Source organism: Bos grunniens, chromosome 1 (genome assembly GCF_055505025.1).
Source record: "Bos grunniens cultivar Pamir isolate PY7600 chromosome 1, Bosgru_T2T1.0, whole genome shotgun sequence".
Classification (NCBI taxonomy): domain Eukaryota; kingdom Metazoa; phylum Chordata; class Mammalia; order Artiodactyla; family Bovidae; genus Bos; species Bos grunniens.
This window is the reverse complement of record NC_141165.1, coordinates 111,181,339-111,197,624: the sequence shown is the minus strand read 5'-3', so window position 1 is coordinate 111,197,624 and position 16,286 is coordinate 111,181,339. Positions and strand designations below refer to the sequence as shown.

Here is a 16,286-nt window from a genome sequence, read left to right as displayed (position 1 = left end):
CTAGTTATATGATCTTTAACATGAAAAAGCTCTTTGTCAAGTTCATTAGTAGAGATTTACTAGGTTCTGAAAATATCATGGATGTTTACTAGATACTGTTGATCATTTAGAAGTTTATGTGCTAAAATAAGTCTTTATGACTTTTTAATACTTTATTTTGTGGGAACATAGGAAAAATGATTTGGAGATTACCAGGATCATTCTGAGAGATGTAAACGTGGGGATGATAGTAAATGGGGTCCCTCCCTTTTCCAACATGTCATTTTGATATGTGAGAACAAACACATCAGTGTCTGTCAACATCAGTCAATCACTGCACATACATTCTAGATCTAGTAACCTCCTTTGAGAATATGATGTGCATGTACACACAAATTAACTGAAACAGTACTTAGCAAGCATGTGATTGTGTATCTGTGCATACAAAGCTGTCTGATAGATAATATGAGGTATTCAAAGATATTTATTAATTAAGATACATATGTAGGAGACATGGCATGTACTTGATTAACAAAAAGAGGAAGAAATATAAAGATTACAAAGAGAAAAACTTTATATCTGAATGGGGAGAACTAGGGAGACTTCAAGGTAGAATATTTGAGCTGTATTTTCAGAAGAGCTGAATTTGAATGTTCACGCAAGTGGAGAGGGAGGAGAATGAAACAGAAAACTACATGAACCAAGGCAGTTGTGTTTGGGGGAACCACAAGTGAGTGATTCAGTGTAGCTTGACTAGCCAAGCTATTTGGATGGCCAATAAGTTTCATCTTGTGTTCTACCTCTAACTAGTAATATGAATAGCATATTGAGAAAGATCTTCAAGCAGTCTAGGGGCTTTGGCAGGAGAGGGTGCTGTAATTGATTATCATATATCGGCTGTATGGGTATAGAGGGTGGTTCTTGATGGAATGTTCCTTAAAGAGTGACCCCCATGGAAGCCAAGACTACGAGCTCATTGCTGCAACCTCAGTGCCTAGCAAAGTGCCTGGCATAGAGTAGGAACTTAACACTGGTTAAATGAGTGAATGAAGGTATGTCAATCCTGCTTGGGATCATGGGTTTTTTGGGGGAACTGGTGTTTCAAGCCAGTCATAAAGTACTAACATAAAATACTAATGAGTTAATGACTATCACAGTTCTAACTTAGATCAGATCAGTCGCTCAGTCGTGTCCGACTCTTTACGACCCCATGAATCACAGCATGCCAGGCCTCCCTGTCCATTACCAACTCCCGGAATTCACTGGGACTCAGGTCCATTGAGTCAGTGATGCCATCCAGCCATCTCATCCTCTGTCGTCCCCTTAATGATAGCGATAAGTTAATGAAAAATGGCATAGCTGGCACTCTTAAAAAAAAATCAGGCAGTCCTATGCAAAGAACTAATTCTAATACTGTAGTTCGGTGTTTCACTAAGGAATTCCCTGAAGTATCAAAGACCAAACCTTCCAGCTCTATTTGTTAATCAAATCAGTCACATTTAATATCCTTTCTATATTTTTACTTAGTCAGGAGTGGAGAATTTTCTCAAATTCCTCTAACCTTTAGTAAATGTCAACTTCTTGAACTCAGTACCACTGACTCGTTTTCTGATAACATCAGCTCTGTATTGAACATGACTCAAGGGAGAAACCAACTTCAGTGACGAAGTTCTTGTTGGTCTCTCTGAGATATGGCCCAGGTACAAGGTTTTATACATTAGTTAGAACCAGATGACTGGGTTTTTGGTTTTCCTGCTAATGCCCAGGATTTGTCCTTGACAGGAGGGGAGTGACCATCTTACTCCTTATCAGAGGCTCCACACCTAGCACAACATCTGACACTTCGGACATGTTCAATAAATACTTCTTAAATCAAATTTAATTTCATGGCTTCCTTTTTAGTTTATATTTTCTCTATATTTTATAACTCAGTGTATAGACATTTTTTCATATGGAATTTATGATTTAATTCTGAAAGATGTTTTTCTTCAGCTGTGCACCAAGTCTGGTTTAGCTTTATCTTCTCAGTCCCCTCATTCCACCTTTGGTGTCCGTGTAGACTCAGAAACATTGCATGGATGACACGTTTCCAGGTGGACTAAGTGGAGATCGTTCTCAAAGTGTGTCTAGCTTTCTTATATGTGTCCTTTGTCCTCCAACCCCTTGTCCCCTGGTCCCTCCATCACGCTATTCTCCTTGTCTATAAGCCCAAGATTTGGGGATAAGAGTACCAGACAGCTAGTCCAGCTGCTCAATGCCCTAGGTTCAGGGTTTCAGTCTTTTTTGTTTTTAAACTTTTAGTTTTGTATTGGGGTATAGCTGGTTAACGAACAACGTGATAGTTTCAGGGGAACAGCAAAGGGACTCAGCCATACATGCATATATGTATCCATTCTCCCCCAAACTCCCCTCCCATCCAGACTGCCACATAACACAGCAGAATTCCCTGTGCTTTGCAGTAAGTCCTTGTTGATTATCCATTTTAAATACAGCAGTGTTTACATGTCCATCCCAAACTCCCTGTCCTGTACCCACATCCTTCCCCCTAGCAACCATAAGTTTGTTTTCTGTGAGTCTCTGTTTTGTAAGAAATTTTATTTGTATCATTTCTTTTTAGATTCCGTAAGTAAGGGATGCATACAATATTTCTCCTCTGACTTACTTCACTCAGTATGACTATCTCTAGGTCCATCCAAGTTGCTGCAAATGGCATTATTTCATTCTTTTTAATGGATGAGTGATAATCCATTGTGTCTGCCAATGCAGGATATGCAAAAAACGTGGGTTTGATCCCTGCATCAGTAAGATCCCCTGGAGGAGGAAATAGCAACTCACTCCAGTATTCTTGCCTGGAAAATTCCATAGATGAGCCTGGCAAGTTACAGTCCTTGGGTTTGCAAAGAGTCAGACATGACTGAGTACACACGCAGTATTCCACTACATATATGTACTGCATTTTCTTTATCCATTTCTCTGTCGATGGGCATTTAGGTTGTCATTTAGGTTTCAGTCTTTGCCACCAAAGACATCAGCATCTTTTATGAAGCTTGTTAATCATGCAAATACCTTAGCCCCACTCCAGACACACTTAAACAGAATCTCCAGGGTTTTTAAGGCTTCCAGCAGGTACAAGTGAAGATGATTCTAGTGCACAGTTTAGTCTAAATTAATTAGGAAATGCAGATTTTGGAGAGTAGCTGTGACTGGGCGGTAGCTCTGTGGTGGTAACAGAATGGGTTGCTGAAATGCCTATGGGGATGAGGTGGCAAACTGATGAGGGCTTGCTGTGTGCCAGACGTGTTGGATCCTGTGTTGTAGAAACTAGCTTTGAAGGAGAGGTCGGGAGTCAGCTAAACTGGTTTTTTTGCTCCCAGAAAACACTTTCCTAAGGTCATCTGGCTTTTAATTCTTAGGTGTATTAGTTTCCTAGAACTGTGTAACAAATTACAAACTTGGTGACTTAAGCCACCAGAACAGAGAAATTTTTTCTTTTACAATTCTGGAGGCCAGGCATCTGAAATCAAGGTTTCTAAGAACCATGCTCTTTCCAAAGGCTATAGGGAAGAGTCCTTCCTCACCTCTTTCAGTTTCTGGCAGCCTCGTACGTTCCTTGGCGTGTGGCAGTATGACTCCAATCCCTGCCTCCGTCTTCACATGGACTTCTCCCCTCCCTGTGTTCTCCACTGGTTGTCTCTTATAAGGACACTTGTCATTGGATTTAAGGCCCAGATAGATAATCCGTGATGACCTCATTTTGAGGTTCTTTAATTACATGTGCTAAGACTTTTTCCAGTTGAGATCATAGTCATAGGTTCTGAGGTTTATGATGTTTATATCTTTTTTGGGGGTGGGGCACTAAATTTAACCTAGCAAAAGAAGCTTTATATTCTTTTCTGTTACTATTATTTCTCTCAAAGTGATTAAGTTGAATACCTATTTTTGAGCAATTCTGTAGTTTGTCTTCAGAATCTATGTGGATCTCTTCCACATAATTATTGATTTAATGAATGTTACATCATCTCCATTTTATTTATTAACTATAATGCTTGGCATTGACCAGGAACCTCATTAACCATTGATAAACTTTAATAGAAACCATAAAATAATTATTGAGATAAAATTCTAAAAATTATTGTAATGATTTAAAGAACTTTCATTGTTTGAAACTTACAACAAATCTTCTCTGACAATCATTAGTCATTCTACCCTCTGGCACATGTATGAATAAACCTGCTCCTCTCCACCTTGAATCACACTACCTAGAGTTGCCCATGTGAGAAGCAACATGATCACAAATTAAATGCCTGTATTTTAGACCAACTGACCTTATAATGATAATACCAGAATAGGCACTCATTGGAAACTGCAGACTTGAAAGTGAAAACTCAACTCAAGGAAAGCCATGGTCTCAGAAAGGAAATATCGATCTATTTTGCCAAGTTCCACTGAAACGTACTTTTTTAGGCCTAAATATTATTTTTTTTAAGTGAAAAGGATTCTGCCTGTTAATCTGAATAAAGATTTCAGTAGTTCTGTGGACTTGGTAATTAGATCCAGCATGCATTTCTTGTTGGAACAGCTTAGTATCTTTGGGCTTGACAATAGGGACAAATTTCAGATTGTGAAATGCTACTAGGTTTCTTAGCTTAATTGATTTGGGGCTTAAGTTTGAAATTGCTGTTTATTTTCTTAATTCATGGTATCCTAATTCACATGGCCTTCTCTCTGTGAGTGCAGCCAGTGTCTCTTCTCAGGCAGGATTTTAGTTTTAAGTACTTGCATGAAAGTGTGGAATCCCTCTTGACTGGCTCTCCTGAAAGCCTCAGGTACCTCACTGTCCTGCAGGTGAGCTGCTCCTCTCTCTGCACTTAAGTTTCTTGTTTAGGCCATTATCCCAGTGGGAGCCTGCCCACTGAGATCCGTCTTTTCGGATTGGCTCCAAATGTTTTTTACATTGGATATCACTTTCATTCATTTTTTTAAAAAAGACTGTCTCTCCACTATTCCCAAGAAGGGTTCCTTCCAGAGTTACTTTAAAATTGTCAAAAAATTATCCTTTTTAAAAGGCTCTTGCATCGCTTCTCGGCCTTTTGGCTAAGATCAAGTGTAGTATCTGTTCTTATCAGTTTAATATCTGATACGTCCTCTATCCGAGGACAATATATTAAATGGATTTTTGGAGCAGGGAGTTGGAATAGGAGCTTGCTCCGTCCACTCCACGCATCGACCTGGTATTGCAGCACTTCCAGGAACGGTGCACCAGAAAAAAAATAAAAATAAAAATAAAAGGCTCTTGCACATATGGAAGTGAGAATTATTAATCTTAAGGACAGCAATTTTGTCTGGTGTAACTTCTTATGTCTTTCTGAAGAAAATTTTAAATATATCACTTGGGAAAACAAGCAAACGTTTGAATCTTTTGGGTTCTATGCAAATCTTTCCAGACTCCTGGAAAACTTTTTAAAAAGGTAAATTTCTGGACTCAACTTGTAGAGAGTTGAAAAATAATATACTGTATTACTTTAAGTATAAAAATAAATGAATGAGACTCGTCTAGGGTCTCACAAAATGATTTTTTGTATAGAGCAAATAGGGCTACATTAGACAGGTAGATTTTTCCAAACAAACCCTCTAAATTTGGTGAAAATATGTCCAGTTTTTTCATGTGATGCAGAAGACAGAGAAAGAGATCTATAGACAGAAATTTAACTTACATTGTTTATTATACTGTTTATTAATTTCCATACATACTCCAATCATACAGGCCAGGCCATACATTGTTTAAAGCTCAGGAATTTATAGACAGTTAACAGGTTCTCTATTATGCCATTATTCTATTTCCAAAGCTATAGAATGAGTCAGTTTTGTTTCTTCCCGCAATTGTTAAATCTGTTATCAAGGACAAATGTATATTGAATTAGTCAATTTTTTTCTATCTTTCCTGCCATCACCCATGTTTAGGTTTTCCCGGATTACTACAATAGACTTAAAAAAATAATTTTACTATGAAAAATTCAAATATACTCAAAAGTAAAGAGAATATTATATTGAACACTCATATCTGGCATAAAGCTTCATCAATTGTAAATATTTTGCCATTCTTCCCCCTTATTTTTTTCTGGAGTTAAAGCCTACTACACTCATCATAGAAAGTCAGTGTGTATCTCTAATGGATCAACAATTTTTGTCCCTGATAGCTTTGTAATTATTCTTTCTCTGATCTCATTTTTCTCACCAATCCCCAGATTTCCAACCATTTAGCATGCTGCTAAGTCACTTCAGTCGTGTCGGACTCTGTGCGACCCCATAGACGGCAGCCCACCAGGCTCCCCCGTCCCTAGGATTCTCCAGGCAAGAACACTGGAGTGGGTTGCCATTTCCTTCTCCAATGCATGAAAGTGAAAAGTGAAAGTGAAATCGCTCAGTTGTGTCCGACCCTTAGCATGGACTGCAGCCTACCAGGCTCCTCCGTCCATGGGATTTTCCAGGCAAGAGTACTGGAGTGGGATGCCATTGCCTTTTCCACCATTTAGCATACTCTTACAGAAACTTAAAAAGTTTTCAAAGGCTCAGTGTTGCTCACTAAATCAAGTGCAAATTCTTGTCCTGGTTCACAAAGCCATCTTTAACTTCCCTCAACTGTTTAACCTTATCTTCTGTTGTTCTCCAAAAGCTATCAGGTAGGTCTCCTTGCTGCTCATCAGAGGCTTTGTTTATTCCTGTCTGTAGTCATGCCTACCCAAATTCTGTGGATCCTTGAAAGCTCTGCTTGACTGCCACTTCCTTTGTGAACCTTTCCCCAGGTCATACTGACTTCTCTCATGTCTGAACTCTTGGAATTTAAACTGAGTTCCTATAACCTTAAATCTGATATTTTTAATGTTATCCCAGTCTTAATCATTGTAACCTGGAAAGTGGACTCTTAATCACTTACTAGCAGCATTTGTTTTTAAAAACATCTTTAAAATGTTTGAATGAAGGCTATCATTAGGGATACAACGAAGGTAAATAATGCTGGACAAACGAAGTGTCAGTATGGTAGACAGAATTCTAGATGCCCAAGACCTCTACCCCTGGTGTTACTCCTGTGATTATATTATGTTATATGGGAAAAGTAACTTTTCAGTTGTAATTAAGGTTGCTAATCAGTTGACCTTAAACTAGGGAGACTGTTCAGGTGCACCTGAACACTTTAAAAGCATAGAGTTTTCTTTGGCTGGTCACAGAAGAGGGAGTCAGAGAGATTCTAAGTCTAAGAAGGATTCAACCCACAGTTATTGACTTTGAAGACAGAGGAAGGTGCCCACAAGCTAAGAAATTCAGGTAGTTTCTAGATATCCAGAAAGAAAACGGGATCTCAGTTCACATGCCCAAGGACGTGGATTTTGCCAACAACCTGAATTAGCTTGGAAGCAGATTCTTCCTTAGAGCCTTCAGTTAAGAGCTCATCCCAATTGACTATTTTGTCCTTGTGAAGCTCCATGCAGAGAATACAGCCAAGCCCACCCAGACTTTTGACCTGTGGAACTGTGAGCTTGTAGTGAACTTTTGTACATTTCCTGCTGTTCTTCCTTTTTTTTTTTTTGGTTTCAGTTTTATTGGGGGTATAATTGGCATACAGAACTATATAAGTTTAAAGTGTACAGAATAATGACTAGACATATGTAAGTTGTGAAATGACTATCACAGCAGGTTTACTTAACATCCATCACCTTATATGGTTATAAAGTTTTTGGTTTCCCTTGAGGTAAGAACTTTTGGGATGTATGCTCTTAGCAACTTTCAAGTATACAATAGTGTTAACTACAGTCATCATGTTGTACATTATATCCTTACTACTTATTTATCTTTTAGCTGAAAGTTTGTAACTTTGACCACTTTCACCCAATTCTCCTACCTCCCACTTCTCGCCTCTGGTAACCACATATCTGTTCTCTTTTTATATGAGTTTTTTTTTTTTTTTATTCCACATGTAAATACATAGAACACTACATGAATTTGTGTCATCCTTGTGCAAGGGCCGTGAAAATCTTTACTGTATGGTTCCAGTTTTTGTGTATGTACTGCTGAAGTGAAGCATCCTGCTATTCTTATCAAGGCTCCAAATCAGTAAGGGAGGTGTTCCAGTAAGTTGAAGCACTCGTTTTAACACACATGGTCACTGCACAGGCTTAGCAGTGCCCTTTTGTCCATCAATTTCCCACTACCTGTAGGAAAATTTTAAGGAAAAGAAAGTCCATCTTGCCTATTGCCCACGTTTTCAAAATAGTCTATAAGAGGGTCCTTGAGCAAAAAAGTCTATAAGAAGGTCCTATAAGAGGCTGCTTGAGGGAGGTGATTAGGACAGTCTCTCTGACCATTAGTAGCATTGGTTCACTGTGCAGACTCTCTCTGTTTGCTGCAAGACCGGTGTTTTCTAGAAGTATTCCCCTAAACTCTGCAGCAGCCAAGATATTAGATGGTAGGAGACCTTGTTTATAAAATAAATCCAGACACTCACTTTAAGAACTGGTCAACAAATAGTTACTGAGGATGCTTAGAAATTTGAGAACTGAAGTTACAGTTTCTTCTGCAGCTTAGAATCAGAGATGATGGGCAGGAGTTTTATTATTATTAGTTTAACAAGCTTAAGTTTCTCCAGCCACGCATATGTAACAAAAATGAATGGTTACATATTCATTTGGGGTGCTTGTGAATGATTCAAAAAGAACTTGTTCCTTACAAAATTTATTGCTGAATGACTCATTATAGGATAACGATGAAAACAAGCCTTCTAATTTAAAGAGTTATGCAAATATTACTTTAAAAGTTAACTTTGTGGGGTACAATTTCCATACAATAAAATGCATATATTTTAAGTGTATAGTTAAGTAAATGTATACACTCATATCATCATCATAATCAAGATATAGCTCATTTTCTCACAGATCCCTCATACACAACCTCTGCAATCAGTCTCTTCTTTCAGCTAGTTTCAGGCAACCATTGATTTAATTTTTGTCAGTATAGATGAGTTTTGCCTCTTCTAGTGTACATACAAATGGAATCAGACAGTACACATATCCTTTGTATTGAGTTCCTTTCACTCAGCATGATGTTTTTGAGACTCATTCACAAGGTTGTATTTATTAGTAATTCATATTTTTTATTGCTGAGTAGTATTTAATTGTATTAATAACACAATTTGTTAGCCTATTGGTGGGTGTTTGAATTGTCTCAGTTTTGGGCTATTATGAATAAAATTGCTATGGGCAGTCTTTGGGTGGAAGTAGGTTATTTCATTTTGGTAAATACTTTGGGGTGGTATAGCTGGTTGATGTGATAAGTATGTTTAACTTTAAAAGAAACTGTCCAGCTGTTTTTCCAAGGTGACTGCACCATTTTCCAGTCTCAATAGCGAGAGAAGATGCTATTCTCAGTCTTCCTCAATACTTGGTATTGTCAGCCTTTTGAAAGGGTGTGTGGTAGTACCTTTCCAATGGATATTAGTGGTATCTGATCATAGCTTTAATTTACAATTTCCTGATAATTAATGATGTTTAACATCTCTTCTTGTGCTCATTACCACACGGGTATCTTTGGTGAAGTGCCTGTTCAAGTTCTTCTGCTCATCAAAAAATAATTAGATTGTATCATTATTATCAAGTTATAAAACTTTTGAACTATATTTTGGATATAAGCCCGCTGTCATATATGTACTAAAGAAACTTCTCTCAACTTGTAACTTGCCTTTTTGACATTTCTTTAAGAAGTCTATTTTGCCTCATTTTTCACCTTCTTCTTCAGGGCCTCTAATTACACGTATTTAGGCTATTTTCTGCTGTCCTATGGGTCTCTAAGGATCTACTTATTTTTCTTCAAAATATTTTCTCTTTATTCATTAGCTTGGATGATTGCTATAGATTTGCCTTCCTATATTCAAGTTCATCAGTGACTATTTCCCTCTCCTTTCTGACCTACTGTGATATTTTTTTGGCATTGTAATTTTTAAGTTCTAAAATTTCCATTCAGCTCTTCTTTATAGCTTACATTTCTCAGCAGAGTCCTTACATTTTAACTCATGATGTCCCTATCAGCTTAATTTTTTGAACATATTTAAGCAGTTGCTTAAAAAACTTTTATTTTCTAAAAACATCATCTCAGTAATTTTGGGACTGGAGTTTTCCCCTTAACTCTGGGTCACTTTGCTGTTTTTTGCACGTCTAGTAATCTTTAGAATTATGTACTGCACGTTGGTGGTGGTGCATTGTACAGGTTCTGGACTTTTGTTATCTTCCTTTGAGAAGTGTCACTGTTTCTTCTATTATGCAGCTCATTTACTGATTGATTACCTGGCACCCTGTAGGCTTGTTTTTATTCTTTGCTAGAGGACACTTGTTGGAAAACTCAATATGTTTCCCAAGCCCCTCAATTATTGTGGGTCTCAACCTCTAAATTCAGTTTTCACTGCAGATCTTTTAAAGGCTTGGTTTTAGACTTTGTTAGGGTAGTTATTGGGTGGACCTTGCCAGAACGTCCATGTCTTCTAGCACTGTTTGGTATCTAGTATGTCTATTCTGTTCTTGTCTCTATGGTGACTGTTTTCTATAGTTACTACAAGCCTCAGGTACTCTTGCCATGGGCATGTGCATCTTAGCTTTAAGGCAAGGACTCGTAGAGAAACTTCTGCACAAGTTCTGGCTCTCTCCCTTCTCTCTATCCCCAACATACCTCCTTTACTTTCTGGTGCCCTGCCCTGCAGATTCTGATTGCTTCAGCTTTCCTCAGCTCTGACCTCTGCCTCTTCCACTCAACAGGACCGTTGTGCTCTTTTGAATTCTAGTTTGCTATGTCATGGTTGGGCAATTGTGCCCAGGTAAAGATCCAGGGAAATCACAGTGCTCACTTTATTTCTCCTCTCTCAAGGCTCACAGTGTTGTGTTTCCTATTGTCTAAATACAGTGTTTAAAAAAATGTCCATTGTCTAAAAACAATGGCTTTATGTGCTAGCTCCAACTTTATTGTTTATAGCAGAAGGGCTATTCCAACATTGCTCCATATCTGGAAGTGAAAGTTTATAAGATGTGCTCTTAAGGATTAAATAAGGTAAAGATGAATGGATTTAACCCCAAAGAGACCCCAAAGCTTCTTTTTGCACTGAAAAAGCATTTTTAATAGTCATGAATCCCATCCGATGGCTCAAGGCCCTATACGTAGGAAATTAGTGTGGTGGGTCGAGTGTAGTTCTTCTACACTGTTTCCAGAAATGGAGTCCAAGAGCCATCTCTTTAAGAAATAAAAAGAAGCTTTCTAAAAATAATTGGATAGTAGTAGTGATAGCAATAACAAATTACTATTAGTGAGTACTTAATGCTCTAGGTGTTCTTATTAAGGCTTTATTTTTATTAACCAATTTATTCTTTATAATAACCCAGTCTTTAAGTCCTAATTACTAACCTGAATATTAAAATGACTAATTAATAATCCTGTTTAGAGATGAGAAAATTGTGGTATTAATAGGTTAAAAAAACTTTCTTGAGGTGACACATCTGGTAAGTGGTAGATAAAAAGCCTTTTCCAGTTTCTATCATAGAAATGTTACACATCATAAAGGATCTCAGAAGCACAGAGTGTATTCATGTGTAAATGAGTAGGTGAGTTTGTGATGGTATTGGTGAGCACATGTGAGCATGTGAGAGTGTGTGTGGATAGGTGAGGGCTCCTGCCTCAGGGTCTTCCTAAATGGTGTTCTTTCTCTTGATTGCCCACCCCTCTTCATCTTAAATCAACTCAATCTTATCTTTCAGGATTTAATGTCAATATCAGTATTTCAAGGATACCTCTCAGGTGTTTTCATAATGTGTTCTTCTTTCTTTCTTTTTTTTTTTTTCTTATTTATTTCTTGCTATCACAATCATAATTGAATTTACAGAAATATTTAATAGATGTCTTTTCCACTAGACTGTAGGCTCCATGGGGCCTGTTTCCCACCATGTCTTCAACATGTAGCACAGTTTCTGGTTATGTGCTCAATGTGTATTTGTTAAATGAATGAACGAATGTCCAAGAGCAAGTGACTCTTCTCATGTTGCTATAAACTTATTTACTTTTGAGAATTGCAAAAGTTCTTTTTGGCCTTTTCCTCCAATTAAAAAAATTACATATAGTAAAATTTATTCTTTTTGATATACTTTTTGCAAAAGTAAAGAGTTATGTGCAACTGACAAAGGCAATTTCCAAAATATACAAACTGCTCATACATCTCAATAACAACAAAAAACCTTACCAAAAAATGGGCAGAAGACCTAAATAGACAGTTATCCAAAAAAGACATACAGATGGCCTATAGGCACATGAAAAGATGTTCAACATTGCTGATTATCAGAGAAATGCAAGTCAAAACTACAGTGGTCAAAATGGCGTCACCAAGAAAAGTCTACAAATAACAAAGGCTGGGTAGGATGTAGAGGAAAGGGAACTCTCTTACACTTTTGGTGGGGATGTAAATTGGTACAGCTTCTATGGAAAACAATAAGGAAGTTCCTTAAAAAGCTGAAAATAGCACTACCAACGATTCAGCAATTCTATTCTTCTTGCTAACCCTTTGTAGTCAAACTCTACCCACAACCCTTACTCTCTGGCAAACACTGAGCATTGCTTATTTTATATTAACCTGGCTCTTTCCTTTTGCTTCCTTCCTTGTCTAATTTCAGTTATCTTACTGCTCCTTAACACTCCTGAATACTTTATCAGAGAAATAAAATTACTTCTAGACTGTTGCTGCACCCATTATGTCCCACATGGAGTTATTTAAACCAATAACTTGACTACTTGGAAGAGTAAGAAGAGAGACACTAGGCCAGTTGACATTTTTGTCAGTGGCATGTTATTTCTACTTTCTTAGCAGCTCCGGCATCTGTATGCATCTCTACTTCACCGAAAGTCAAAGTGTTAGTTGTTCAGTTGTCTCTGACTCTTTGCGACCCCATGGGTTATTGCCTACCAAGGTCCTCTGTCCATGGAATTCTCCAGGCAAGAATATTAAAGTGGGCAGCCATTCTCTTCTCCAGGATTCTTCCTGATGCAGTGATCAAACCTGGATCTCCCTCATTGCAGGCAGATTCTTTACTGTTTGAGCCACCAGGGAAGCCCATTAGTCAATGAAAAACTACCCCTGCCTTCCTGATTTGTCCAGATTAGTGCAATGGCCTCCATACTAGTTTCCATGCCTCCAGTACTCCTTCCAGTATCACATCTTTTTGCTTTCTCATACTGTTCATGGGGTTCTCAAGGCAAGAATGCTGAAGTGGTTTGCCATTCCCTTCTCCAGTGGACCACGTTTTGTTGGAGAAGACTCTTGAGAGTCCCATGGACTGCAAGGAGATCAAACCAGTCAATCCTAAAGGAAATCAACCCTGAATATTCATTGGAAGGACTGATGCTGAAGCTGAAACTCCAATACTTTGGCCACCTGACGCGAAGTGCCGAGTCATTAGAAAAGACCCTGATGCTGGGAAAGTTTGAGGGCAGGGAAAAGAAGGGGATGACAGAGGATGAGATGGTTGGATGGCATCACTGACTCAATGGACATGAGTTTGAGCAAGCTCTGGGAGTTGGTGATGGACAGGGAGGCCTGGCGTGCTGCAGACCATGGGGTTGCAAAGAGTCAGACATGACTGAGTGACTGAATAGCAACAAAATACTCCTTTGCTTATGTTTAATCTCTACCTTTTCTCCAGAGCAACTTTCTGAGCCTCTAAGACCTAAAACTCTTCATTGGTACCTTATTGAGCCTCAGCAAAACATTCACAGCTCTTCATGGGGTCCCCTGCTTACTTCTGCAGAATTATCCCTATTGGATCTTGTACCTTGTATTCTGTGATGTTCTAGTGGTCCCAAACTATTTGGCATTTTCCAAATGTGAAATAGGTTTTATGTCCTTATGCTTTTGTTCACACTTCCCAGAAAGACTTTCCTCACTGTATCTACTCATTATCAAAGACTCAATACAGGCTGGCTCTTCTCAAAGGCATTCTTCTCAAAGACCAGTTAACTGTTCTTTATTCCCTCTTTTTGTCCCCACAGTCACCTATCCACCCACTTGCCATAACACCCATAATTCCTTATTGCAAACCCATGCTCACATATTTATCTCCCATTTCCTAGAAACAAAGCTCTTTGAGATCAAGTCTATCTCTTGATTCCCTTTGAGTTCTCAGTGCTTGGCATAGAGCCTCACATATAGCAGGTGCTCAATGCACATTTGCTGAACACAACAATGAATAAAGTTTTTACTGTATTATTATATTTACACTTTAAACCTGTTTTAAATTTATCTAGTTTTTGAAGTTTTTGGAAAATTTTTGACCAAGTACTCTCCCATTTCACAAGACACTGCTGATTCTATTTGTGGGGCCACATGAAGTTCTCTCTGGCTTTCGTTCAATCACTATGCATCTTTCTCTGTGTGACCTGGTCTGTTGGCGTTATTTCAATTGGGCTTACCCATGGCTGTCTGCTTGCGTGTAGAAACTCAACTTGCAATTGTAGCAGTAAAAAAAGGGAAAAACAGGGGATGTCGAAAGTGAACATGAATTTCCCATTAGTGGCTAACTGTCTTTGAACTTCCTCTCCACTGAGGCTTAGCTATCACTAAGCTATGACTTAGCTAAAGTCAGAGCCATCACTGAGCTCAGGTCTGGACTGGCTACAGGTCACACTGTTACTCAGCTCTTTATCTGTTGTATTCAGTGTCATATTAACTTTATGAGCTGCTACCCTAAAAATCTTAGTCCTCAGGTGTTTGGGTTCAACATATTTGCCATTGAAGTAGAGTGAGGACATTAAATCCTCTAAAAAATTCTGTACAACCAATGCTGTCATGTAATTAAAAAAAAACAAACAAACACTGACACAGGATATGATTCTTATCAATAAAGTACCCACATTTGTAACCAGCCAGCTGTTGGTCAGGAGTGAGGGCAGGTGAGACAAGGGAGGAATATTCTGTATTTTCATCTCATCAAACCAGGTTTATGGTCTAGGTAGGTATTTGCTTCATCCCCGTTGCATGCCCACAAGTATAAACTTGGAACCTTCTGGAAAGGCAGCTGTCACCTGTTAGGACAATTGCATAGTCTAGGACAAATTCAAGTTGTAAAGAAATGATTAGCACCATGGTTTCAAATTTTCATAAGACCAATTTAGGCCCCACTAATGTTTCTCAAATCTGCATTTTACAGTAGGATCAGCTGGGCAACTTTCTAGAAAGATATTCCTGGCTTATACCCCTGAAGACTGCATGCAGTTCAGTACACTTGGAGGGGACCCTTGGAAGCTATACTTTAAATAATCTCTCTGGATGATTCTGATGCACAAAGATGAAAAACTCTTTTTCTTGGATGGTTGGAGCCAAACTGGATGTTATCCTTTTGAAAGGCATCCTCAGCATTCTGAGTTTGTTGACAGACTAATGTACCTTTATTGAAACAGGTTCCAAAACACTGGCACTTTTTGCTCCAAACCTCATCTGTTTTCAATGTCTGGAAGTACATTTGATCTTGTGGAAAACACCCATGAGCAGAAAGCAAAGATGGAAACCAAGAAGGACTCAGGCTGAAGAGAAGCATCAGGAGTGACCCAGAAGTTCTGAGCTTAAATTCTGCTGAGCAGAGTTTGTGGAGCATCTCTGGAGTACCGTGCATCAGCACCGCACAGCGGATTCCCTGTGCAGTGAACTGAGTTTACATTTTCGCACCCTCCTGCTTTGACTTACCTCATCGTTAACAGCCTAGTGCCAACCCAAAGTTTGGACATGTTTGACATGGTGGTTGCACAAATGGAATTGGAGCAGAGTAGTGATAAGAGACACACAGCTGCCTGCAGAGATGAACAGACATGTGGATGTCTTATCACTTAACCTTTTTTTTTTTTAATGAGTTGAATTTCAAAAGGTTGGTCAAGTTCTCCAAGTTTGGTTCAGGTCTCTAAAAGTTAGGCTTGGTCTCCATACGTGTGGCACTTTTCTTTATAAGCTCTGGACTTAGGAGTGTGTGGTGGGGAGGCAGAAGAGTGGTCGCAGCTGAGGATTTTCACTTAAGTTGAATAATAAATAACAAGTACTATGCTTGAGATGGAGAAGGCAATGGCACCCCACTCCAGTACTCTTGCCTGGAAAATCCCATGGATGGAGGAGCCTGCTAGGCTGCAGTCCATGGGGTTGCTAAATCGGACACGACTGAGCAACTTCACTTTCACTTTTCACTTTCATGCTTTGAAGAAGGAAATGGCAACCCACTCCAGTGTTCTGGCCTGGAGGATCCCAGGGA

General features: G+C 38.7%; 2 non-coding genes across 2 annotated transcripts; one reads left to right on the top strand and one right to left on the bottom strand.

Moving 5' to 3' along the window:
* The first annotated feature begins 5,053 nt into the window (after nt 1-5,053).
* Nucleotides 5,054-5,244, top strand: LOC147380072 (U2 spliceosomal RNA). Its single transcript, XR_015135245.1, has one exon. It is a non-coding gene; the product is annotated as a U2 spliceosomal RNA (small nuclear RNA).
* Nucleotides 5,245-7,953: 2,709 nt separating this feature from the next.
* LOC147380071 (U6 spliceosomal RNA) lies at nt 7,954-8,059 on the bottom strand. The gene has a single exon (XR_015135563.1). It is a non-coding gene; the product is annotated as a U6 spliceosomal RNA (small nuclear RNA).
* Nucleotides 8,060-16,286: the final 8,227 nt, after the last annotated feature.